At 44.5% G+C, this 24,615-nt stretch overlaps 1 long non-coding RNA gene across 3 annotated transcripts; it reads left to right on the top strand.

The window, feature by feature from the left end:
• Positions 1-421: 421 nt before the first annotated feature.
• LOC144141117 (uncharacterized) lies at positions 422-22,966 on the top strand. 3 transcript variants are annotated; one of them, XR_013316442.1, is made up of 4 exons: positions 422-7,351; positions 8,682-9,159; positions 15,074-15,251; positions 19,012-22,966. It is a non-coding gene; the product is annotated as an uncharacterized LOC144141117 (long non-coding RNA). The 3 variants fall into 3 exon arrangements; XR_013316443.1 differs by having other exon boundaries at positions 446-7,351; positions 9,084-9,159; positions 19,012-22,961; XR_013316441.1 differs by having other exon boundaries at positions 1,291-9,159; positions 19,012-22,959.
• Positions 22,967-24,615: the final 1,649 nt, after the last annotated feature.

Below are 24,615 nucleotides of genomic sequence, written 5' to 3' on the forward strand. Positions count from 1 at the left end.
TTGCCAGACTGCGTTGCAGAACTTCAAGTTGCGAATAGGGTGGGTGCTCACAAACAAAAGAAGGAGAACTTAATTGAGAAATTAGGTTGTGGCAACTGTTCGACAGTTTAGAAGGTGTATTTGAGCGAGGTCGGATTTAGCTTTCACTAATAAAAATAAAACTGTCCAGAGAGTTTTTTCTTTTGTTTTAAATATTGCACATATTTTACACCTTGCAGTTTAATAACTGTGTAGTGAGATGGCCTGTACAGAATAATGTAAGTACAAATATGAAATTCTTTTGAAAGTTTACGCGAAAATCCATGTACGTCTACACCCGTTACAACGGACCCTCTTAATCCGGAAAAAAACGTCCACTGTAGCCGAAGTCTGCAGTATCCAACTGGGGAAGGGGGCCGAATGAGCCCTAAAGCAGGTACTTTGACCAATATTGCATATACATAGTGCATACACTTTGTTCTTTCGACAGGCCTGCAGCATCTCTGCACAGTGTATGCGCGAGGGCGAAGAATCACGTAAACACCGTTTCCACAGCTTTGCACCGGCACTTGGAAAAGGCCTAGAGCATGCGGTCAAGAATGTAAAGACGCATGATGAGCTAAACAAATAAAGCAATAAAATAACTAGGCGCAATTATTAACCTGCTATAAAACATCAGTCATGGCCATCAGAATTACCTAGGCTCTTTAAACCCCTTCACGACGAGGCAGGTTTTCCCGAAACAGTTCGTCTAAGAAATCGGATTGCTGCCTGACGTTCCTCAAGGCAGCTTTCACATTTTTAACGATTTTAATCTGGTCACTGAATCAGCTGTTATGAAATAATCTAATGACAGTCAGCTGTAAAATTGAAAGTTAGACCAGTTGGACTTGCGCACGGTTACCGGCATTGCACACAATGGATGGGAAACAACCCCCCTACTTGAGGCATTTCTTACCTTTTTCACCGAACAGGACGGGAACGATGGATGTGTGGGAATAATAAAGACCTAAGTTCACTGAACCCGAGTTTTTTTATTACATAAAAAAAATGAATGAGGGCAGACTTGCCTCCGGGTGCACAACCTTGAGTATTCGATAGCCCTGTTTTCAATCTCACCGGAGTCGCGTTTATCGGCAGTGGCCTTGTTCTTGACGGTAGAGCGGAGTCCGTCTGCTTAAACAGGCGTGTACTTCTGGCGATGTCGGCCTGATTTTCCCCATGTTCGACAGCATTAATTACACTTAATTTATCCGACAGTGAAATCAGCTACACTACCGCTCATGCTGCCGGTCGCACAAAAAAGAAGCCACTGGCACTGGCTTGGCTTGGTACATGGTACGCAGTACATGACCCGGCTGCCAGCAATGTTGCCAAACAAAACAAAGAAGAAGCATATCGGGTGACGGCCCCGCGGAAATCCGCTGTAAACATGCAGTCGAAACAATTTGCGCCTAAAATTTAGTCTGTTGTAGCCGATAGTCTGCTCTAGCCGGGTCCGTTAGGAGGGGAGTGGACTCCATTCAAAATGCATGGGGACCAGACAAGCCGACAGAAATGGTCTGTTGTAGCCGAAAGTCCGTTGTTGCCGGATATGCTGTAGCGAGCGTACGCTGTATTCAGAAACGCTTTATTAAAGCCAATGCATATTACAACCACAATGTAAAATTTTTATTGCATAACCAAAGTAAAAGCCAATTTTGCAACAGTGTGGACAATGTAGTTTTGATGGAAAACATTTTGGTGACTGTTTTGTTTGGAATGCCCTGTTTGCTTTGGAATGCCCTGTTTGCTTCGGAATACCTCAGATGTATACTTTTCATTTACGATGCAGCCACTTCCACAAATATACATACATATGTGCATGTGCAATATTAAGCTTTGTTTCTCTCAAAATTCTAGTTATAATAATTTCATAAATCGTAATTTATTTCCCTACTGCAAATATGCTTACCTCGTGAGGTGTTCAACAACTAATGGCACTATGAAAATGTATGGCAATTGACATGGAGTTTTGTTATATGCTTGAACATTTCTCTGATACCAAAGCTTAGCTTTTACTATCGATAATGTGCTTAACAACTTCAACTGTGGTTATATCCCAAAGGAACCTCTGCAATCACTGTTAAAGTGGTACGTGTTTTTGTTATGGTCACCGCACGTACTTTTGTGTGCCTGCTTGCTGCAGCATGTGCTCGAGATCATTGCGATGCTGGAAAGCCACATGCATACAAGCAACCACTGCTCTTGGTTGACTTTATCGGCAACCACAGCACATGCCAAAATACGCTGCAGTTCTCTTTTGCGGCGCGCCTCTATACATGATACATTGCTGAAAGCAGACGAGAAAGGTGTGTGGGGCCTTAGTGTGGGGCTGTGGTTCGCTCAAGTGCCTGGCTGGGCTCTAAAGGGACACTGAATTGAATTTGTCAAGCTCCGGGTTTTGATTGCTCTTCGTAGACTGGCTCAAATTACCACACCATTTATCCGGTTGATAAGTCGGGAAAGAAGAAAACCTACCATGCGCGGTCTGTGGCGGCCGCACCAACTAAAGGATCTGACGATGGGAGGAGATGCACCTTGATTGGACGATGTCCAAGGTTGGCATTCAAACAAGTTTCGGTTTCGGTTCTGTAAAACAACATGCTTGGCATCCGACGTAATCGTTGGATGGGCATTCTCGATATCTCAATAATCTTACCGCTCTTCAGCCACGTTGTCAACTGTAAAATGCCTAAGATAAGCCTCCCACAATGGCGTGGAATCATAGCAATCACTAGCTGAGGCCTACGCATTGGATGAATGCCCTCTGTGTCACCACAGACGCTCGAATGCCATGCGCTTTTCCCGCATATTCGGAGCTTGCTTCACTTATGCCTGTATCGTAAAAGGCGTGTTCGCACCAGGACAAGGGTATTCTGATTCTGGCGCCTGTGCCCACTGCCCGCAAGTAGTTGGTGCTTGTGGCAACACCGCTGCAACGAGAACTCGCGAGCGCGTCAGTTTTGTCAGTGTCAGTGTGCGCGCGTTGTGCGAACTCGCTCGTGGAGCAGTGAACTCTACGGCCCAAAAATGGTGAACGCAGTTTACAAAACATTGGCCGCAAAAAAAGTCAACTTACAAACAAAGGCATGTACCGTCGGGGATTCGAACTGGTGACTTGCAAAGTAACCTAGCGCTCCAGACCACTCGGCCACGGGCCAGCGCTGCCGGGGTTGGATATATAAGGTTTGTAATGTATAACTTGTTTACACTTTTATTTAGTTTTAGCATTTCAAGTACCCTAGGTGACTATTTGTTGCTAGCGCTCGTGTAGCAAGCGTCCCCCAAACTTCTACAACATCTCACGTCTAGCAATTGCATTTCTTAAACGGAAAAGCGTTCGCAGATGTGTGGTCGTGCTGCTGACCGCTGTGCTTGTACACGCAGTGCAAAAAAGTGCTTCCTGCTCCTTAGTTTTGCGCGGTACGGTAAAAGTTTCAGTTGTATTTATTTCCTTAGTACATATTTTGACTTCGCTGACTCTTCTTCCCCCTCAAGTGGCCTCAGGTTTTCCTACCAGCGTACCAGTCAGTGAAGCGTTGCATGTGCACTTGTGCAGCGCTTGTGTGGAGCAACGCGAACTCGGAGCTTGATACAGTGTACAAATTAACAAAGTAAAGAAAGGCACATTCTTCCATTCAGAAACGTGTTGTGGCTTAGTTTCAACTGAGCGAGCGAATCGCGAAGACCCATCAGCAGACTAAACGCTTGGCCGACTGACTCTGTCGGAAGGTCGGCGAGCCGTGCAGTAGCGCAGCCATTTGCGAGCTCATCTCCTCTTGATGTCGCATAAAAACGCCACAGAAAATAGGCGGGAGTGCAGAGAGGAGAACAGCATTTTCGAATTGATTTTTCTACTAAATAAATTCGCGTAAACGCGCTCGGAGTGGTCGAAACATGGCCTATGTACTCCGGACTGCAATATGCGTCAGTAATCCCGCGATGTTTACAAATCACTTCAGTGTCCTTTAAAGGTGGTGGGGATGTATTAGCAGCCAGCATTTGTGTGTGTCCTTCATGCCATGCGAATTTGTTTCTCGAATGAGATTTCTAATTCACCTGGGATACCTTCTGTTTAGATCTTTAGATTGCCTCAGCACAGGGTAAACTATACTGGACCGACCAGCGCATAGAAGAAATCTGGGACATGAAGCTATGCCTGAAATTGACTGTGGTTGATGTGGGTGTGTGTTAGGCACTGCAGCTAACCTACAACTGTCACTAGTTTCAGAGTAATGCCAGCTTGGTAATGCCGCAACAAGCTAACGCATTTTGACTTCTGCATGTCATGCTGTCCATTAAAGTAGCCTGTAAATCGTACACAAATTATCCTGCTCAGAAGCTTTTATTGTAAGTGCTTCTTACCAGATAATGTTGCCAATGAAGTGGAGTGTTCTACAGCACAGGAGTGTGCATGGACTACTTGTAGCTACAAGGTGTCTGTATAAGCCTGTAGAGAAGCTTAAAGCTCCTCGTGGAGTGGTGCAAAACAGGCAGTACCAATGGCCATATCATTCCTAAGCATCTTTGGTTGAAATTGAGTTCGTGCTCGTTTGCGAGGTGAACGGCTGCGTGTAGCAGCCCTTTGAAATGGGATGTAGTTTCTCTGGCAGGGCGTTTCTTAAAGGGACACTGAAGTGAATTTGTCAAGCTCCCGTTTTTGCTTGCACTGCGTAGACTGGCTCAAATTAGCACACTTTTCATCGTTTATCCGGTTGACAAATCGGTAATTATTTTACAAAGCGCGAAAGAAGACAAACTACCATGCGCGGTTTGCGGCGGCCGCACCAACTAAGGCTGTGACGTTGGGAGGAGGGGCGCCGTGATTGGACGATGCCCAAGGTTAGCAATCACACAAGTTTCGGTTTCGGTTCTGTAAAACATAACCAATGGCATTGTTGGATGGGCATTCTCAATATCTCAGTAATGATCGTACCGCGCTTCTGCCATGTTGTCGGCTGTAAAATGCACAAGATAAGCCTCCCAGGATGGCTTGTAGTCGTAGCATTCACTAGCCGAGACCTACGCAGTACATGAACGCCCTCCGCGTACCCGCAGACGCCCAAATGTCATGCGCTTTTCCCCCATATTTGGAGCTTGCCTCCCTCATGCCTGTATCGTAAAGAGCGTGTACGCACCAGGCCAAGGGTCTGTTCATTCTGGCCTGTGCCCACTGACTGCAAGCAGTCGGTGCTTATGGCAACAGCACGCCAACGAGAACTCGCTAGCGCGCCAGTGCCAGCCTGCGCGCGTTTTGTGAACTAGTTCGTGTAGCCATGAACGTTGCGGCCCAAAAAAAGGTGAACTCAATATAGAAAACATCAGCGGAAAACAAAAAAGTTAACTTACAAAAAAAAAGCACGTACCCACGGGGATTCGAACTCGTGAGTTGCAAAACATCTGCGGTGACATACCTAGCGCCCCAGACAACTGAGCCACGGAGCGGGATGCGGGGGCCTAGTTAATATAGGGTATATATTGCACAACCGGTTTACATTTTTATTTAGTTTTGGCATTTCAAGCCGCTTAGGTGACTATTTGTTGTACTGCGATCGTGCAGTAAGCGTCGCCCGAGTTTCCACAGTAGCTCACGTCTAGCAATTGCATTTCGTAGACGGAAAAGCGTTCGCAGATGCGTAGTCGTGCTGCTGACCGCTGTGCTTGTTCGCCCAGCGCAAAAAAGTGCTTCCCGCGCCCTAGTTTTACGCTGTACGGTAAAAATATCAGTTGATTTTATTTCTTTAGTACCTATATTGACTTCGCTGACTCTTCTCCCGCCTTCAACAGGCCTTATATTTTCCTACTGGCGTACCAGTCAGCGAAGCGTCGCATGTGCGCTTGTGCCGCGCTTGTGTGAAGCGACCTTGACTTGGAGCTAGATACAGTGTACAAACAAACCAAGTAAAGAAAGGCACATTCTTCCATTCACAAACGTGTCCTGGCTTCGTTTCAACTAAGCGAACGAATTGCGTCCAAGCAATTTTTTTTTTTAATCTCCTTGATTGCGATGACCCGCCGGCGGCCGGCGGACGAAACGCTGGGCCGACTGACTGTGTCGGCCGGGGAGCCGTGCAGTAGCACAGCCGTGGCGCAGCCAACTGCCAGCTCATCCCCTCCTGACGTCACACGAAAATGCCACAAAAAATGGGCGAGCGTAAAGAGAGGAGGACAGCATTTTCGAATTAGTTTTTCTACTAAATAAAATCGCGTAAACGCGCCTAGAGTGGTCGAAACGTGGTCTGGGGACTCCGGACTACAATTTGCGCTAGTAATCCCGCAATGTTTACATATCACTTCAGTGTCCCTTTAATGTACAGAAACCTTGTGGCTTGTTTGTTTTGGGCACCGCTGTTCATCTTCATCTAATCGGGGCTTGGTTGAAGTGGACACTTGAAGTGTGCACAACTCGGAACTGGGTCCAGCAGTGTGCTTTCCCTTGTTGAAAAAAAGGGGATGTCTTGAGGCAATCTCAAGGCAATCTTAAAAGGATCCATTTCAGCTGGCAGTTCTGAGTGTACTATCGGCGTCAAATGAAACGCGAACACGAAAATATGGACCAGAACGTGCAAAATTGAAAAATACTGTTCGTAGAGTTCATATAATGGCTTGTTATTGGTATGTTTGGTAATCGACTTTTCCAAAATCTGTTTTTGTCACTAAGCCACGCGTCATTTTGGCTTGCATTGAAAGAAATCACGCAATTTGTGTGTTGTGGTTCATATTTTCGTGTTCGCGTTTCATTTGACGCCAATAGTACAACCCCTTTCATGATGCACTCGTTTCGTTGAGCGGTAATAAAAATATCAAAATGATTATCAATAATGGAGGCTCGTAGTTAACTTTTTTTCAAGAACAACCTGCTCAGTTCTGTCACGCACCCTGGCATCACGCGAAAATTCTCATTTCAGCCATAATGGCAGCCACTGGTGTGCAAGGCACTCATGAATATATCACGCAATAAGATAACTGTATTTCAACAGCCCATAGGAGGAAAAGAAATGTGCCCACCTAATAACACTGAAAGCATCAACTAACACTTCAGAGGACACATCTCCGGCTGCACTAGCATGAGTGCCGTGTTGTAGCTTTTTTGTGCAGCACAGGAACCTGTCCTCTAGCATTGAAGAAGATAAGGACCAGAAGTATATTTTGCCTAAGCAAAACCAATGGTTTTTATCATTAGCTCCAAGATTTCTTAAAACTGCATTTCAGGACAAGGTAATGTGCTTCTGCTTTGTGCCCAGTTTCTTTTACACTGTATGTGGCGTTTTTCATATAACTTTCTCAGGTCCAGAAGAGTTGTTGCAGCCTGCTTCGAGGCATCAAAAAGGTGAATGAAAAAAAAAACGGCTAGTGGTGTTCTCACTGTTGTATTATGGTGCACATTCTGCGTGTACGATTTTCTGCAGTATTGCTTGTGGTGGAATGCCAAGAAGTGTAAACATTGCTCTTTTGATAACCCAAACTTTTTTCTCTGGCTTATCAGGCTTCCAAACAAGCTTTTGCCTAATAAGGTTCAATAGGAATGATCCTATGTGGAATTGAATAATATATAACAGTTTGAAAGCTTTCTATGATGATAGTGGTACCAGAAGCCGGGCAAGGTTTCACAGTGCTCTTTGTTTGGCCGTACAGGATTTAAATGCTTTTAGTGCTCGTCAAATCAGCGCAAAGGGAAAATGGAGTGAGCCTAACCCTTGCAGTGAAATTGGACTGGCTTCTGCTGACGAATAAAGGGGCCAGTCCAAATGTGATCCTTTCTTTAAGGCATTCAGCTTTCGTTCTGTGCTTTGAAGTCTTGCTTGCTATATTGTTTGCTGATTAGTAAGTTCACTGGTTGAATGGTACAGTGGAGTGAATGGTGCCGTACAAAAGATTGTGAGCCTGTCCTATACATGAAACACTGAAATGTAAAGCGGGTGCGAAAATTCGGAATCTGTATTATAAAAAGTGCTATTGTGAAAGTTGACAATTATCTTTGGAAAAGGCCGTGAGAAGTTATGTCCAAAGGAATGTAACAACATCGCCAACACAACAGACCTCTCTTGTGGCATCTCTAAAAGGCTTTCATAACACTGGCCAGTTAAAGCTGCAGATTTATCACTTTGATAAAAAAGAATGAGTCTTCACATGGTTGTGGAAATACACATCAGCTGGATCAAACTTCGGCATCTGTATGAGTATACGCAACAGGAGGCTTAGATGCTGGAAAAAAAACAGATGGCAATGTGCAGCTTTCTGCATGTCTTCATCGTGCCAGCACAGTGCAGATCGGACTAAGCAGTGAGAACGTCTTACCGGCTGCTCAACTTCAACTAAATATCATTTTGGAGCAACATAAGTTATATACCTAATGCTTATTGTGAATTTATCATGCTGCCTACTAATTGTGCAGTGCATGGTTGGACGTGTTCAATCAGTTGCATTAAAGACAGCAAGCAGCCATTACCAAGAAGCACCATTGGTTTATTACTCTACTTTTTGTAGCCCAGTGAAAAATTTATAACCCAACCTAAATTTCGATTGACATTAGGACTCTGTTCTGTTCTGTCCTCATGCAATTTTTTGTTTGCCAGTTAGACAATTTTCTGTCTATGACAGGGTTTTATGCATGGTTTACAGTGAAAATAACAGCTTTTGTTCTCGGTTCAACATTTCAGGGATGCAGAAGTGGATCATGCATGCTGTACTCGCCATGGAAAGTTCTTCAACCCAGCTGTGGCTTCTTTACTTGCCATTTTGTATTTAGTCCAAACTATGCAGAAAACCTCGCGGGAGTGTATTATACAGTTTTCGCATTGTTGCTCCAGCAAAATCATTATATGATGTAGGTTCGCAGCTGGTAAATTTGGTTTTCGCTGCCGTTTTTTCTTCTTTTATGACTCTTTGGTCGTATTTTGAAATGACTAGCAGTGTTGTAATGTATTTCTAAATTGTGCAGTGTTTTCCATATTGCATGTCTTACTTTTACATGTCATTTTGCCTCATGCCTGCCTGAATCTGCATTAACAGTGGTGATTAACATTGTGTGTGTTTCTAGAATAAAAGCTCTATTACTGCAGGTACACACCCAGAAAAAGCATCCTTCGATCAATCTGACCGTCAATTTCCCCAAAGGACAAGAGAAAACCTCATCCGGTTGTGCGAATTTGATGCATGTAATCTCTTGTTTGTTCCCAGTAGGGGTGGATGGAAGGGGATGGGGCAAAGGAGTAAAGGGCATGTACCACCAGAAAATGCGCAAGTTCACTGCAATCGACAAGCTTTTGCGGCGCTGTTCGCTCACTGTGTGTTAGTGCCAAGCAGTGTATTAGTGCTAACTGTGGTGAAATGATAGACGCCGCTGCTGCTGCTGTCAGAAGTGACTGTCTTGCAGCCACTTTGCTAGAACTGACATGTCATTGGACATACTTGGTTTAATAACGTGCTACCATGAAAAATATTTTCGTTGTTTTTCCAGCCTTGCTTTGATTCCAAACTTAGTGCCTGCATTGTCATTGCTTTGAAATTCCTTTAAAATCTTTTAAATTTGACTGTGCATCTCTGTAAAATAACAAAATGTACAAAAAGAACATTGGGTCTATTTTATGCTGCAATCTGAATAGTATCGGACCAAGTTTATGCCGATTACAATTTTCGTTTCTCCATATGTACCTTATAAATGGGCAGTTACTTGGTAATGCATTTAATGGCAGAAAATTAGTTAATCCTAAATACCCACACTCTTCTTTGTGTATTCAAAACCTTTTGTTAACCTGGCTGTAGGGGAAGAATAATCGACTTTATGAGCGGTACAGTTTTGCCCTAATGGTACTTTGAACAATGTTTTTGATATTTTGCTTGACAATGGGCAATGCAACGGAGGATAATATAGAAGATTTCATTCTGATCAATGGAACGGAAGATGACAGGGGCAACGTTAATGGACAAGAAGAGAACTGAGTGGGTCAAGGAACAAACACGTGTTAATGACATATTAGAAGAAATCGGCGTGGGCAGGGCAAGATAACCGTTGGTAAATAAGGGTGACATAACAGATCCCTAGAAGAGGCAAGCGTGGCAGGGGGCGGCAGAAAGTTAAGTGGGCAGATGGGATCAAGAAGTTCCCGGGAATAAATTGGTCACAGTTAGCGCAGGACCAGGATAATTGGTAATCTATGGGAGAGGCCTTTGCCCTGGAGTGGGCGGAGACAGGCTGATGATGATGATGATGACGATGATGGCAACAGGCTTTTTCACAGTGTTATTTGTGCTTCTGGTGCGCCATTTGACAGCACCCTAAAATGTTCTCGGCTCCGTCTCTGAGAACAGTGAACACTGAATTACTTGACTTGCCATGAACTTGTACCTTTTTTTTGCGTGCCTTTTATTTCTACTGTGCACTGCTGCTCCTTCCACTGTTTATGTAATTCCTGTAGGTAGGTACATGGGATGTTCTGTTTATTTTTTTATTTTTTTTGTGTGTTTCTTATGTGCTGTGCAGTGGTGTAGCTTGGTATCATTTGTGGCTTGCCTAAGCATTTTGTTATGAACGAGGTGGTTGTATTGGTAAAAAAGGAATCTTGTATTTTTAATTTTTCTTGTGCTTGTAGTATTTTTTCCTTAGTGCAAGATATAGGCTTGTATTTTTTTCAACTTAGTACACTTTACGCAATAACTTTTTTCAAAATGCCCTATGAAATTCCTACATTAATGCACTCTGGGCAAATGTAGTACCCTCAATAAAAATTAGTTAGGCTAGTTGGTTTGCAAGCATTGTTCATGCTTGCATATTCATGTTAAAAAGCATGAAGGCTGGACTCGTTTGTCATTATTTATTATCTCTTTGTCTGCCCTAAGTTAGTTTCTTAAAGTTAATTCTAAGGAATGGTTTAAGCTAGTGTCTGAGCTCCATGTTTGTTAACATTTATATGTGAATTAAGCAGTTATCACCTGGGCTCGCCAAAGAGAAACAGTTTCCTGATATCTGTGGCTGCTTTTATTGCACTGGGAGGAATGCTCCAAGCAAGTAGCAAATATCTGACCAGTTAATTTTAAAGGGAACGCGCTGTCTGATAAATGAGTCCAACACCATGAAATAGGAATAATTACTGTATTTTATATTAGACTGAATTAGAACTAATAGCTAGCACGAGACTGTCTGCTGATCCTCGTCTTTCTGATCTTCCTTCCCTGGCGTCCTCGAGTCATCCTATTCTTCATTTTGGTTGCTTTGCTAAGTGCAACACGCTAACATAACCACCCTCCCCGCCTCACAAAAATTATTTGAAACTCCTGGCGTTAGCCATACAGCCTTTGACTCAAATGCTACTATCGAGGTAAACCTACAACACTGCACATCGAGGTCGTCTCGTGAAGAAAATGGTTGGGTGTCGCATCTACCACTTTCCACCGAGAAGTGCAACAACGTTCGTAAATTTCCTTCAATCACTGGTGCTGTCTCCGTGCCGGATCAGTCCCAGTGTGGTTGCTTCCGACAGTCTTCCTTCTCACTAAGTGATGTTTGCCTTCTGTCCTTGCTACTTTTCATACTCCGCCCCACCTTGTGAAGTGCGCCGTTGAATTCCACTTTGCCTTCTGCAGCTTGAGTATAAAATTGTTTAGGCAATGAAGCGTAATTTGATCTCTGACGTGATAGGACCGAATAACGCTTCTTTGTAACTTGTTCCGTTTTGTATTGTGCCATCGATGGTAAACTCTGTTGAAACAGTCCACTGCTCCCATCTTCACTCGCTTTTTTGCCACTGCTCCAATCTTCACTCGCTTTTTTGTGGGAAGCATTTGCGCTGGGAGCTCTTAAACAACTTCTGAAGATGGCATACTTTGGTACGAAAAATTCTCGTCTTTTCTTACGTTTTGACTGGGGGTCTGTTGCCCCACCTCGTTGCACCTGGTACTGATTGCTTTCAGAATTATGCTTGTGTCTGGAAAAAGCTTGATACCGTTTTCAAGCGTTGGTTCATTGCTGTTGCTGCCTTGCGAGTGTTTGGAAGGTACGCTCATTTTGTTTTCGTCATCTAGTCTCTTTGCTTTGAAAATTCCAATACTTTCATGACCCCAGGATCTCCCAACAACTTTACCCACTGCCTCATAGTTAAAGTTCCCTCGCAACATGCATACGTTCGATGCAGCATTTGATAACCTTACTATGGAAAAGGGACTTTGAAACGACCACCTAAAGATCGAGTTGAGGGCAGCTAATCAATTGACGACCAACTTCTCCCGTCATGACCTTCCAGGGGTAGTTAGCTCCAAGCAGCAAGCTAGTCCCAGGCACCGCACCCATGCCTGGCTGAAGAAGTCCGCAATAGGCTGACTGGTAGCTGCGATAGATAAAACAAAGTAACTCCATTGGCACTTGCACGATGTCCTCGCAAATTAAAAAAACTTCGACGGCTTCTATGGGGACCAGTTCGCCACTGTACTGGCTGCGGACGACCACATCAACTAAGCAGCATGCCTTTGTTGTTGACTTAACCTGACCAAAGATGTTTAGTTGCAAGCTTGTCCTTCCAAGCTGCTGTAAACCAAAACTAAAGGCGACATCTTGGATGAAAGAGTGAAAGAGGGCTGACTTCTCACATCGACGATTCCACGGACATATGCACGTTGCTGACTACCATGAACCGAGAGCCTACAAGTCCGCAGCAGTATTTCAGTGTCTAGAATGAATGGATTACTGGAGGAAAGATTGCTGGCACCCAACTTCCGCACGTTTTCTCTACTGTCCGTTCCTCTGGGCTGCCAGGTAGGATCACACACCGATGCTACATGTCGCCCTTTGCAGTTTCTGCGCTCGACATTGTGCCGACACTTCTTGAAAAAAATGTTCTTTCAAAGTACAGCGAAAGCATCGTCTGTCAGCTGCCATTTTTCTAATCGATCCTTATGACTGATGTTGCTGTCGCATAGCTTCGTGGAGTTCTGGTTTGAGTCGCCGAACAAACGCTTGAACTATCCTGAAGCACTAGAATTTAGCACCGCTGCCATTGGCGGCACGCCGAAACGTTCCTGTCCATCTTGTGCTTTCGGGCTAGCCTGTTGCTTTATGCTGTCAATCTTACTCCGTTTTCTGCACTCTGCTTCAATTATAAGGTGGGTCAAGAGTGCTTCGAGCTCACCATCGAAGGAAGTCGGTGACGCAGCTACTTCGCTGACTCATGCCTCTCCATCTGTCAGGCTTGACTTTTGAGAACTGTGCACTGTTTATCGGTGTTAAGCAACCACGGTGGCTGATGGCAATGCTCTCAGTAGCATGTCAGTCATTGTAGAGTACGTGGCTGAAGAAACCTTGAGAACCATGAGTTCGCGCACATGATACTGCACGTGGTGCAGCTGTCGCTGTAGTCCGCCGATATGATTCGATGACGCCACTGAAGGAAGCAATAGAATCGGCGCCAAGTGTTTCTGCACAGTTGGGTGGGAGTCACTGAAGAGTCGCGAAAGAATTTCCACAGCTTCTGTGTAACAATCTTCTGCATGTTGCTGCCCGGCAATGGATGCAGCTGCTGACCCACCCAGCAGGGACTGAAGTAATGCAATTTCTCTCCATTGTTCATGCTGGAGTTTTCGTGGACGGCTGCCTGAAACTTTCCAAGCTCAAACACTGGACAACTCGCCATTAAAGCTTTGCAGCTGCAGGGTTGGGAGCTTCGATGACGCTCATCACTGAGAATCCACAGCAGCTCGGGCTGTCGATTCAGGGAGGCGTTGACCACTTTGAAGCGAGTTATCTATGGCAGTAAGCTGGCCTGGCATGCCTTTGGCGGCGTCCCCAAACTCGCGAAAGAATTTCCACGGCTTCTGTGTAACAGTCTTCTGTCTGTTGCTGCCCGGCAATGGATGCAGCTGCTGACCCACCCAGCAGCGACTGAAGTAATGCAATTTCTCTCCATTGTTCATGCTGGAGTTTTCGTGGACGGCTGCCTGAAACTGTCCAAGCTCAACCACTGGCACAACTTGCCATTAAAGCTTTGCAGCTCCAGAGTTGGGAGCTTCGATGACGCTGGTCACTGAGAATCCACAGGAGCTCAGGCTGTCGATTCAGGGAGGCGTTGACCACTTTGAAGTGAGTTATCTATGGCAGTAAGCTGGCCCAGCATGCCTTTGGTGGTGTCCCAAAACCTTATCATGGCTTCAAACTTGGTTGCGAACTTTTTGTCGGGTACGGCGTCTTCCAGCTCGGCATTCATCTTGCTCAGGTGATCAATGTTCGACTGCAGCCGCTCTGTGAGTGAACCCAACGTTCCCACATCCGCAGTATCCAGCACCGTCTTAGCTGCACTTATAAGTCATGTTTTGCTGCTTAAGAGTCATCCTCTTCTCTTTCAGCTTGTGCATGCTGCGTTGCCTCTACCTGGTTGACACGGTTGCCGCTTTAAGTCTGTTTGGTTCTTGATCTGCCTACCTCGTGGGTCCGACTTCGTTCCCGGCTTTCAAGCACCAAGAAAATGTCCGATGAATCCAACATCATGAAAAAAGAATAATTACAGTATATTACATTAGACTGAATTATTACTAGCTTGTACAATGGCGTGTCTTGATCCGCGCCTTTCGCATCCTATTCCCTGGCATTCTCGAGTCATGTCCTAATTTTGCTTACTTCATAAAGTGAACAAAACAAAATTCAACAAGCGGTTTATTTAAGCCTCCTCCAGTCCTTTTTATTCCTCCATTGTTTCTTGCCTCTGAACTGTTAAATTTAAGGGCTGTGATGAGATAGGAATGCAATCGTTATTGCGTGCTTTCTAGTTTAAATTGATGCTGTGGTGACCCACATGCTTTTCATTTTTCTGCTCTAAGTTGCGAAGGGGTAATCGTTATCTGTCACAAAAAAATGTAACTCGAGAATGGGCGCGAAAACTTTGAGGTTCTTTGTAGTTAAGTGGGCTCTTAAGGAGAAATTGAGGTCAACTGCATCAATAGCATCAGAGCACCATGGCGAAGCTGCGTTTGCTGCAGTAAAGTTTTTGTAAAAATCGTTCATATTGACATTGCTTGTGGAATCTGCTGTCTGAGTGAACATTTTTCTGTTTTTCTTGCATTAACACAGATGACAAGGAGCACAAGACCACATCTGTTGCACCTGGTACTACCATCTTTGGTTGTCCTGAGTGCGGGGACTTCTTGTCCTCGCCAGGCTATCTCAACAAACACATGCAAGACTGCCATGCACCAAGGCCGCAAGGGAGACTGGAGTGCTCCTTCTGCCCATACACCACCAATAAGTGGTAAGTACATGGATCCTGTTTGTATTTTATTGACGCTTACTAACAGATATCCAAATGACCATGGTTTTTCAAGTTACCTTCCAGTTTTTATGTTTGTTTACAACTCTGTCGCATTTCTAGGAAATACGTTTTTTGTTTCTGAATAAATGTCATTAGATGCATACATCCTGCAATACGTTTGTGGAGTCTGCTTGAGGTATGCAGTTAGAATGATACCATTAGTATTGGTATCCCTGTTTGTCTGGATATCAACTCGATTAACCCAGCTTAGTGAAATGCATCCATGTGTTTTTTTAACAAATGCCTTAGAGATGTGTTTTGTTCGAAGTGAAATACTCAATGGTGAATGAAAACTTTATTCTTTGTCAAAAATGGAAGGTGTCAAAATGGATATAAAAATTGAAGGTGCTTGACACAGTTCAGGTAGTCATGAGTGAACGAAGGTATATTGGCACTTTAGCCAAATGTCTGCGTGACATGGCAGGCGGAAAGTGCAAACTAATCCTTTTTGGGTCATGCATAAGCAAAATGGCCTTGCATCAAAACTCGAGTGTAAAAACGAGAGTGCAGAGCTGGAAGTGTTTTTTCTGTGTACTAATCACATTGTTCTGTCATCATTGGCTTGGGAAGCTGCGACTCAGAACTCTACAGTATAATTCGTGATAGCTTTCAAATCAGTTTAATAACGGTGCTCCCTTTATGTGTAATTGGCATTGGACGTGTCTGGATTGGAGGTTTTTTTGGCAACCTCTTTGAACCAAGCTGTTTCACCAATATACAGTCCACAAAACCACAAAAGTTGGTGGCATAGCCCCCAAAGTACCGTAAAAACCCGCGTATAATACGAGGTGTAATTCGGTAACAGCAAAATCAGAAAAAAAGTTTTCATCCGCATATAATGCGAGGTAAAGAGCACAGAAAACATTTATTTGCACTGCAGTTACCGTTCAGTCATTGTCAGTTTTCGCTGGCACTGTCTCCCGATGTCCGTTCAGTCATCGTCAGTTTCGCTGCCGCTGTCTCCTGAAGTCGCCTTGTCGGAAATGTCTTCCCTCAGAAAGTGGTCCTCAGTGCCATCAAGGGCGTTCGAGATTCCGCATTTCTTAAAAGAGCGACTGACGAGCTCCTCTGGGATGCTGGCCCACGCAACCGCGATCCAGCCACAAAGCACCACTGGAGAAGCCCGTGTCAGCCATCCGGTAGCTGTCACTTACGTGTCTCCTGACCTCATCCAGTCTTGGTAGCAGGCCCTGATGCAGTTTTTTGAAAGGATTGTTGATTCAAACGTCTAGCGGTTGCAGCTGGGATGTCATTCCTCCTAGAATGATGATGAGTTCGGTGCGGGGTTCGCGCAACAACTTCTTCACGGAATCGGCCGGGTGTCAGCGAAAGGCGTCCAACACGAGCACTGACGGGAAACCCCAACAGTGTTCCAGGCCGCCGACACCACACAGACTTCATCCAGTCAAGCACCAGTTGCTTTCTCCACCCGCGAGCGCTGCCTTCGGTGACGCCGAACTGCCGTTCTGCGGCGCAGTTCCTGATGGTCTCTGCACATAAAATACCTCTTCTTTTAATTGCAGCCGAATACTGCCTTCGTGCACTCGACATCGTGATAAACTTGCGGTGAAGGTGCCGATCCTTCGCATGGTCAAAACAAGCAAAATGGCGCCGGCTGAGAAAAGAAGCAGCCAGCTAATGCCACCGCAAGATGGCACACCCTCCGCTGAAACCGAAACCGAAAGAGCAAATTTTTGGCTGAAAACTTTGGGACCCAGATATATTACGAGGCACGAATTTTACATAGTAAAATTTGGAAAAAAAACCTCGTATTATACGCGGGTTTCAGGTTTTTCCCGCCCTTTGGGATAAAAATTTTTTCTTACATCTTGCAAAAAACACTGTGGCAAGAAATGCAATGACTATACTCGGGGAAGGTGTACACGGTGGTGTGTAGAGCAGGAGTGGTTCCCAAACTATTACCGCATCACTGAAGAAACTATTTTGCAAAGCATCTTGGTACTGCATTGAAGGTTCTGAAGGCTAAGCTGCCAAGCGGGTATGTTAGTGGCAAGGCCGTTCAGAAGCTGCAGCATTTTCTAGAGTGCACCAACCAGCATTTGGGAGTTTATCAGCTATGTACTGCACCATCTGGACATCAAACTTTCATTTGTGCTTCAGCAATAAAAAGAATGTGCACAGATGTTGCCCAGATTGGATACGTGTGCCAGAAAAAAAGCCCAGGCCTTGAGAAAACCCTCACTCAACCACACTTCACATCTCAGTTCAGGTCAAGGCTAGGCAGTGGTGTGCAGCTACAAGCGCTAGGAAGACGCCCATTTTCTTGCACGCTGCTCCCAAGGGCAAACCCGAAGTTCTTGCTCAGGCCCTCTACTGCAAGGCTTATTAGATGCTGTTCTCAAACCCCGAAAAGCAAAAGCACTTGTGTGTTCGAGATTTCGGCATATGTTAAGGATCCCTAGGTGGTCAAAATTATTCTAGAGCCCTCCACTATGACGTTCCTCAGCACCTGCATCATGTCGGCACTATAAACCCCACAATTATTCAAATCGAATAAGTTCCAAAAACCTCACTCTGCTTCATGGGCTGTTGCAGAAATGCCCACCACTGTGGCAATGCTGTTTTTCAGTAGGGGCACTGAAAGAAAAATTGTGAAGATATCTGCCAAGCAGACAACGGGTGTCCTATTGCTGCATTTTGCAGAAGTGTGCCCCTGCAGAGAACTGCACGTGCAGGAACCTTGAGGGTACAACTTACACTGCAGAAGCGTATTGGAGAACTTAAGTGTGGCCATTTCAAGCTATGATCCAACCAGGTTTCATGATGATCGAGCAGTAGCTTCAGCATCTACCAAAGAAACTTTCTCAGTTTTTTTTAAAGCTTGGGCTTCTTCAATTTCGCAGCCCTAACCTCTAATTTTCGTTCATGAGTACGACGAAAATTTAAGCAGATGTTCCTATTTGTGGAGCAAGAAACACTTGTTAGATTTGCAACAGGTATCATGAATATTTATGGCAGTGACCAAACCAAAAGCTAAGAAAAAATAGGCACATCACTCGTCCTTTTTCTACCAAAAAAACTTTTTCGTGCATATTTGTTAACTTTGCAGCTAACATTCACCACGGGGTCGTTTCTGAATTTTTTTAAAAATGGGTACCAAAATGTACATGCACAAAAAAAGCATTCAGGTTGCACGCAATTTATTCGTAAGAAGTTATCTGAAAACCCATGGCAAATAAAAGAAAAATATTTCGCAATCTCGCGTAACTATCGTAAGGAGAGCTCTCTTAAAGAGCTCATCGCAATTAGTATGGCTCTTGTCAAGCCTCTGTTAGTTCGTTGGTATGCAATATTTAAACCACTTTCGAAATGTTTTATATCTTTGTTTCCTTAAGGTTATTTTTGACATTTTTGTAGTATCTAATCAAAGGTAATTCACCCAGTTTCATGCTACTGTCCTGCTTTTCAATTAGGTTGGTGAAAGCTATGTCCTGCTTGTTTTTATTAAGAAAACTTAGATTATAAAATACGTAAAATTGCTTTCCTCCTAAAATTCTTTTATAAAAAAAGTTTTTCGGTGTTGGACATAGTATTTATTCCAATTGTGCTGCATAGACTTGCTTTCTCTGTGTATAACTATTCAAAAACTAAGTTTATTTGTGGATGCTCTACTTATTGTTATAAACACAGCTCTCAGTCCACTAGCTCTTGATTTTGCTCGCACTTTGCATCATTGCAGGGACCATATGGTGGGGCATGAGCGAACACATACTGGATTCAGGCCCTTCTCCTGCCCATCATGCAACAAGAAGTTTGCGAGAAAAGCGCATCTTGTCGTTCACCAAAGGGTCCACATGGGAGAGAAACCCTACAAGTGTGCCACTTGTGGCTGGCAGTTCAGGGATGCATCGAACCTGGCGAGGCATACACAGCTGCACTTCGATGATGGGAAGCCTCACGCATGTCGCTACTGTGGGAAGGCTTTTAGGTCAAAGGGCAACCTTGAGCAGCATCTCGTGATGCACGCAAGGAAAAGATAGCATGCCTGCCATGTGTTTGGCCAGGAATTAACCCTGGCTGCATATGTAAGTGAACATGAGCAACAGATCCACATGCCTATTAGTTGACAGGCCCTCTATAAAGATGGCCACAGAACCATTGTGCTGAAATAAATGCAATAAATAGCTCACTATTCTGAGTGCAAGACATCAGCCTGGATCCAAATTTGCGGGCAAAACAATGCAAGGTAGACATTTAAATCAATGGGTTGCATGTGGACTCCACCGAAGCAAACACTTATCTCTTCAGAAAATCATAAAGTAAGGGAGCTCGGGAAGCTGAAATGTGGTACTGCACCTTTTAAATCTAAATTCGCAAAGGTATACCAAAATAACTTGGTGCAAGGCAGATGTGAATGACGCGATTGTTTGAGCTGGCTATGCAAAAAGAATAAACGGCTAAGTATTTACGATCATAGGATTTGGCTACATAGAGTTACCTCACTTATGTATTCTGACTACAGAAATGAAGGGGATCTGGATCAATGTGGCGAAAATTGAACAAGTGAAGTTGTTCTGTTTTAAACTGTATGACTAGCATTTCAAATATCAGGGCATCAAGCAAAACTCCTTTGACATGAAAAATTAAATGAAGATATACAAGAAGGCTATATTATTCAGAAGGAAAATACTTTCTGGGACAAATACAGACATTCTTGCTTGAAACAGAAGACCTAATTTCAAGCCTGGAAGACTCCTTGTGGCTGCACAAAAAGCCCATATTCTTCATTTAGGTTTTATATGGTGCTCTAGATCTTATGTGTAAAATGGCGAAAACATATTCGTTGAATAAAAGATGTAGATGCAGGGAAAATTGAAAGTCACCAAACCTGAACCACAGGATAGTAAAGAAAGCACGCCATCAGGTAACACAAAGGTGGAGACATTTGCACATAAAAAGGCAATTTGCTTCTTGTGCAATTTACTAAAACACCGAGCCCAGTTTTTGTTTTTTTTTGCAGTAAGGAATACATTTTGTGGTTGAGATGTTCAAGGCAAGAATTTTGAACACTGCTAAATGTGCTTCGGCCACTTGATTCAAACTTAATATAGCTGCAATATTCTCTTGCCATCTTTGCTGTGGTTACTCCAACTTTGAGTTATTCATGCAGAAAATGCTGCTAAGAAAGTAGGTACCAGGTATGCGTGATTTGTGCATTTTGGAAATACATTGTTAAATGGGTCGTGAACATTATATGAAGTCAGCTTTTCTTATTTTCTATATTCTCAGAATTTCTCGAACATACTAAACCGAGGTATTTCAGCATGCCGTTGTTTCTACAGTATACAATAAAGGTTTCTTGCATTTTTTGGCACATCAGTGCCGACCAGGAGCCACTTTTGGCTGGGGGCGAAAACAACCACTGACGTCACATTAAAAAGAAGAAAAACTTAAACTTGTTTCACAGTTTATTTTACATTGAAACAATAAAGCACAGTCAATATTAACAATTTAATATTTATTTGTTGGCACACAGAGTTTTTAAAATATTGTCTTGTAGTACGCCGTACTTTGGGCTATCTGGTAACCATGGCAGCACAGTGATGATGGCTGCTCTCGCGTCTTTTTCGCTGCGCCTGCTACGCCTGGTAATCCGTGTTTGGCCGAGTCTACAGTCCTCTCCGTCGGACTTCACCACCCACGATGTCGGCAATGTGTATGGTCACAGCGTGTCACGATGTAATATTTTAATTTAGGAATGTAGTATTTTCGTTTTCAAAAACTGCCCACTGATCTGCGCTGCAGGTGTTTGGTCCTCGAGGCGATTCATCTCGGTACTTATCACATTACGTGTATGCTGGCAGGACTGCGAGACAAATCCTGAAGTGCCAAGAAGCCTCGGCTTGGACGTGAAGTGGCGATTCCCTTTATCGCTTGCACAACACAAGTCATAGCCCGCTTCAAACAGCATGTCAAAAAGCATCAGGCAAAGCCTTGACAAACGAGAAAGACGCCTGCAGGTATATAGTATGTTTCAGCTTTTGTCTGTATGCTGGCTTCCTTGGGCGAGGCTGCCCAGCTCCGTGCTCCCTGGGGTTCAGTTCCGAAATGAAATACGCCCGCTTGGTTGACGGCCCATTAGCGAGGTGTAAAATATGGCTGTGGCACTAGGGTTTTTTCCTTAGGCAAACTACTGCGCACTTTCCTTTAGTCGTTAGTTGATGTTGCCGCTATTCAGTTTCACCCCCGAGTTGTTCTACAGCATTAGATTAATAAAAGGCGAATATAGCTAGATTCGAAGGGGGCCCGAGGTTACTTTTCTAGGTTTTGTATTAGTAGCCAGCCAGAGAAATCATGGCTGCTTTTGGCCCATATTTGCAGTATTGATTTCGCGCGCTGACACTCATTTTGTTACAGAGAGCCCATGGATAGGTTCAACAATAGAGACTACATAAAAAACCTGACATCTCTGAAAATGGTGAATGAAATCAAAATATTTTTCTTTCTTGCAGATGGAAGCGCTTATCTCTTCTCAATAAATTAATGGTAAAATATGTTGGGTCGAATGCCAAGCAAAGCGCCCACCCTAGCATTTTTTTCGAAGCATTGGGCATTATTTCGCTGCTCCTCTTTTGAAAGCTATCAGGCTACCTGGCGTCTTACTCTGACCCACCTACCCATCAATGGCTGCAAATCGTCCACGTTACATGATGCATTATTCAAGGAAGCCAAAATTTGCAATGCATATTGACTGACTGCTTGCTTTAACAAAGCAATCACGGAAAACCACTAAATTATCTGAGTGACACTGCGAAGGAAGGCAGACAGCGACAGTTTAAAGAAGTGAATGCTGTTCACTTACACTGATCTGTTGGTTCATGTTTCAACAAGCCGGATTCCCACCAATGTTGCGGAGCTATCATTACAGAAGTGGAATGATTCGGAATTCATGCCACTTTTTTTGGTGACTCCGGAATGGAATGGGAACGGAATGGCGCCAATGCTAGGCGGAATTAAATGGGCAGAATTTACCCCCTATCTTTTTTTTCAAGGTCGGTGATGGTAATTCGCAGATGGAAATGGTAGTGAGTGACTCCCAGCTAATCTACCAAAGGAGGAGCTCTAGACGGTTAAGATGGTTCAGGATGTTTAAGTACGCCAAAGCGCTTGCTATGCATGACTGACGCAGTATTCCACCACCGCGTAACCACTAGAACCTGTAGCAACAAGCACAGCCACTGTGGTGTCCCCGGTTGGTTGAGATTCGCTGTGCTGCATGAGCACGAGCTTCCCACTGTTTGGTATGGAGTGGCAGCCAAGCTAGTACGGGAACCCAGTTAGCTGGGCTGGCTCGATATGCATTTTGTAGCGAGCATGGGCTTGCTGCTGCGCTGGTCAGTGGTTACGGCCATGGCGGTGGCTGCGAAACCCGGAGGCGTCTTTACGAACTCTTGGTGGCGGGCTGGCTGCCAACCCAGTTCCTTGTGCTTCACACTTCCACTGACGCGCTTCCTGGCTGGCTTATAGGAAAATTTAGGGGGAGGCGCCAGATTCCGTATCAGGATGCCCGCTGGAGCTTCAAAGCTCACAGATGAAGCGGTCCGGGCAACTTAAGCAGACAAGTGAATCATCTGGCGTCCGGCTGAAATGTGGTTGCGCTGAACCTGGACATGACGGGGTCTATAACGATTCAACTTCAGTTCGTTTGGCAAGTGGGTTCACCTTTTTGCAGAAATTCACATTGGCCATTTCTGGCGTTTAACAGCATCATGCAATCATCTTGCCCAGCATAAAAACACGGGACACGAGAAGAAATGGACACTACAAACGCTGTTTCTCGACTGTAGTGTCTATTTCTTCTCATGTCCTGTGTTTTTTACGCTGTGCAAGATGAATGTATTCCGACTCGCCCAAATTTCCGCCTTGATTCAAGCATCATGCAAGCAAGCTCGGAGGTTCGTGTCATCAGGCAATAACATTTTGGGTTGGTGAGGAAGCTCACTGATCTTGATTTCTAAATAAAGACTGAGCTCTGTCCTCTCTTCAAAAAAGCAGACATGCTTCACAAACTCTGTTGAAGGCATCCCTACTGGTTCATAATTAGGACAACAAGAAGACAAACTGTATCCTCATTCTATGCATTTTTGTGGTCTTTCAAAAGCAGTGTTTTTAGCATTGGGAAAGGCAGTGCAACGTACCTGTATAACGAATTGTGACCATCATGCGATGCTGTGCAAGGTCTTCTGTGGGGTTTATTGCAAAAATTTGATAGGAGAGTCACCGTAAGGGGCACTGACAGAAGATAACACTTTTTTGCGGATGCTTGGATTGCGTTGCTCTGGGAACGTCATGGAGAGGGCCTTCTACAGAGTTCCAACGAGGCTGCCAAGCGGTTCTTCGCGGAAACTCACGAATTCTTGGTTTCCTCTCAAAACTTTTTGGGCGCAGCCAAAACAATTCTAATTTATTGCAGTCGTTCATCTGGATTCCGTAACACGGATGTCCATGCCATTTTGTCATCCAGCAGCTGTGGTACGTCTATGTCATCCTTCAGCTCGTCCCGTGTTATGTTCTCTTGTATTGCAGTGTCAATAGCAAACAGCTCACTATGCTTGTTGAGGATGTGGTTGTGCTTAGCGATAAGATAATTATGAGCGGATCCTGGTTCTGGGAAAGGGTGTTGATCGCCGCGATGAGCCCAGCAATTTTCTCTTTTAAGAAACTGTCGCGTGTGTTCAGGCGTTCCTAAGCCAGGCGTAGTATAGCCTGGCAACAGTTGACTTGGACCCGAACCGTTATGGGCAGCTGTCAAGGGCAAGGCCTTCTGGATAATGCAGCACTAATGTATCTGGGGACCACGTGTTAGCCACCACGTGCTCCGTTGCCTGTGTGCCGTAAAAAGCAGGTCGACTTGTAGCAGGAATTCGTGATTTCTGCACCAGCCTGTCACTGCTCCACAGAACAAAGCATGAACCAGACGCCCTGTTCTTGTGGCCGGAATGGAGCACACACCTTGAGAAAGGCAGTAGGTGCTGGTTCGTCTTCCGTTTTACAGCACCTATCGCCTTTGCTTCTGCCCAACTTAGTTCTTTTTATAAGATGCAGTACGCCCAAGTGTAGCCCATGCGTGATGCCCAAATTTAACAGTGCGATACGCTGCGTTAAACATTTTACATGACAAACTGCGGTATGACTTAGTTGATGAAGCACAGCATTCGAATGTCAAAAGAAGCAACCAGGAGACGGCACACCGCCGAATGCGAAACTACAACTCAAGTATGTTGGCCGCACAGAAATTTATCAGCGGACTTAGCCACGCTAATTCAAACAGGGTTTACACGCA

Source organism: Haemaphysalis longicornis, unplaced genomic scaffold (assembly GCF_048455015.1).
Source record: "Haemaphysalis longicornis isolate Haplotype H1 unplaced genomic scaffold, Haemaphysalis longicornis Haplotype H1 scaffold_6, whole genome shotgun sequence".
Taxonomy (NCBI): Eukaryota; Metazoa; Arthropoda; class Arachnida; order Ixodida; family Ixodidae; genus Haemaphysalis; species Haemaphysalis longicornis.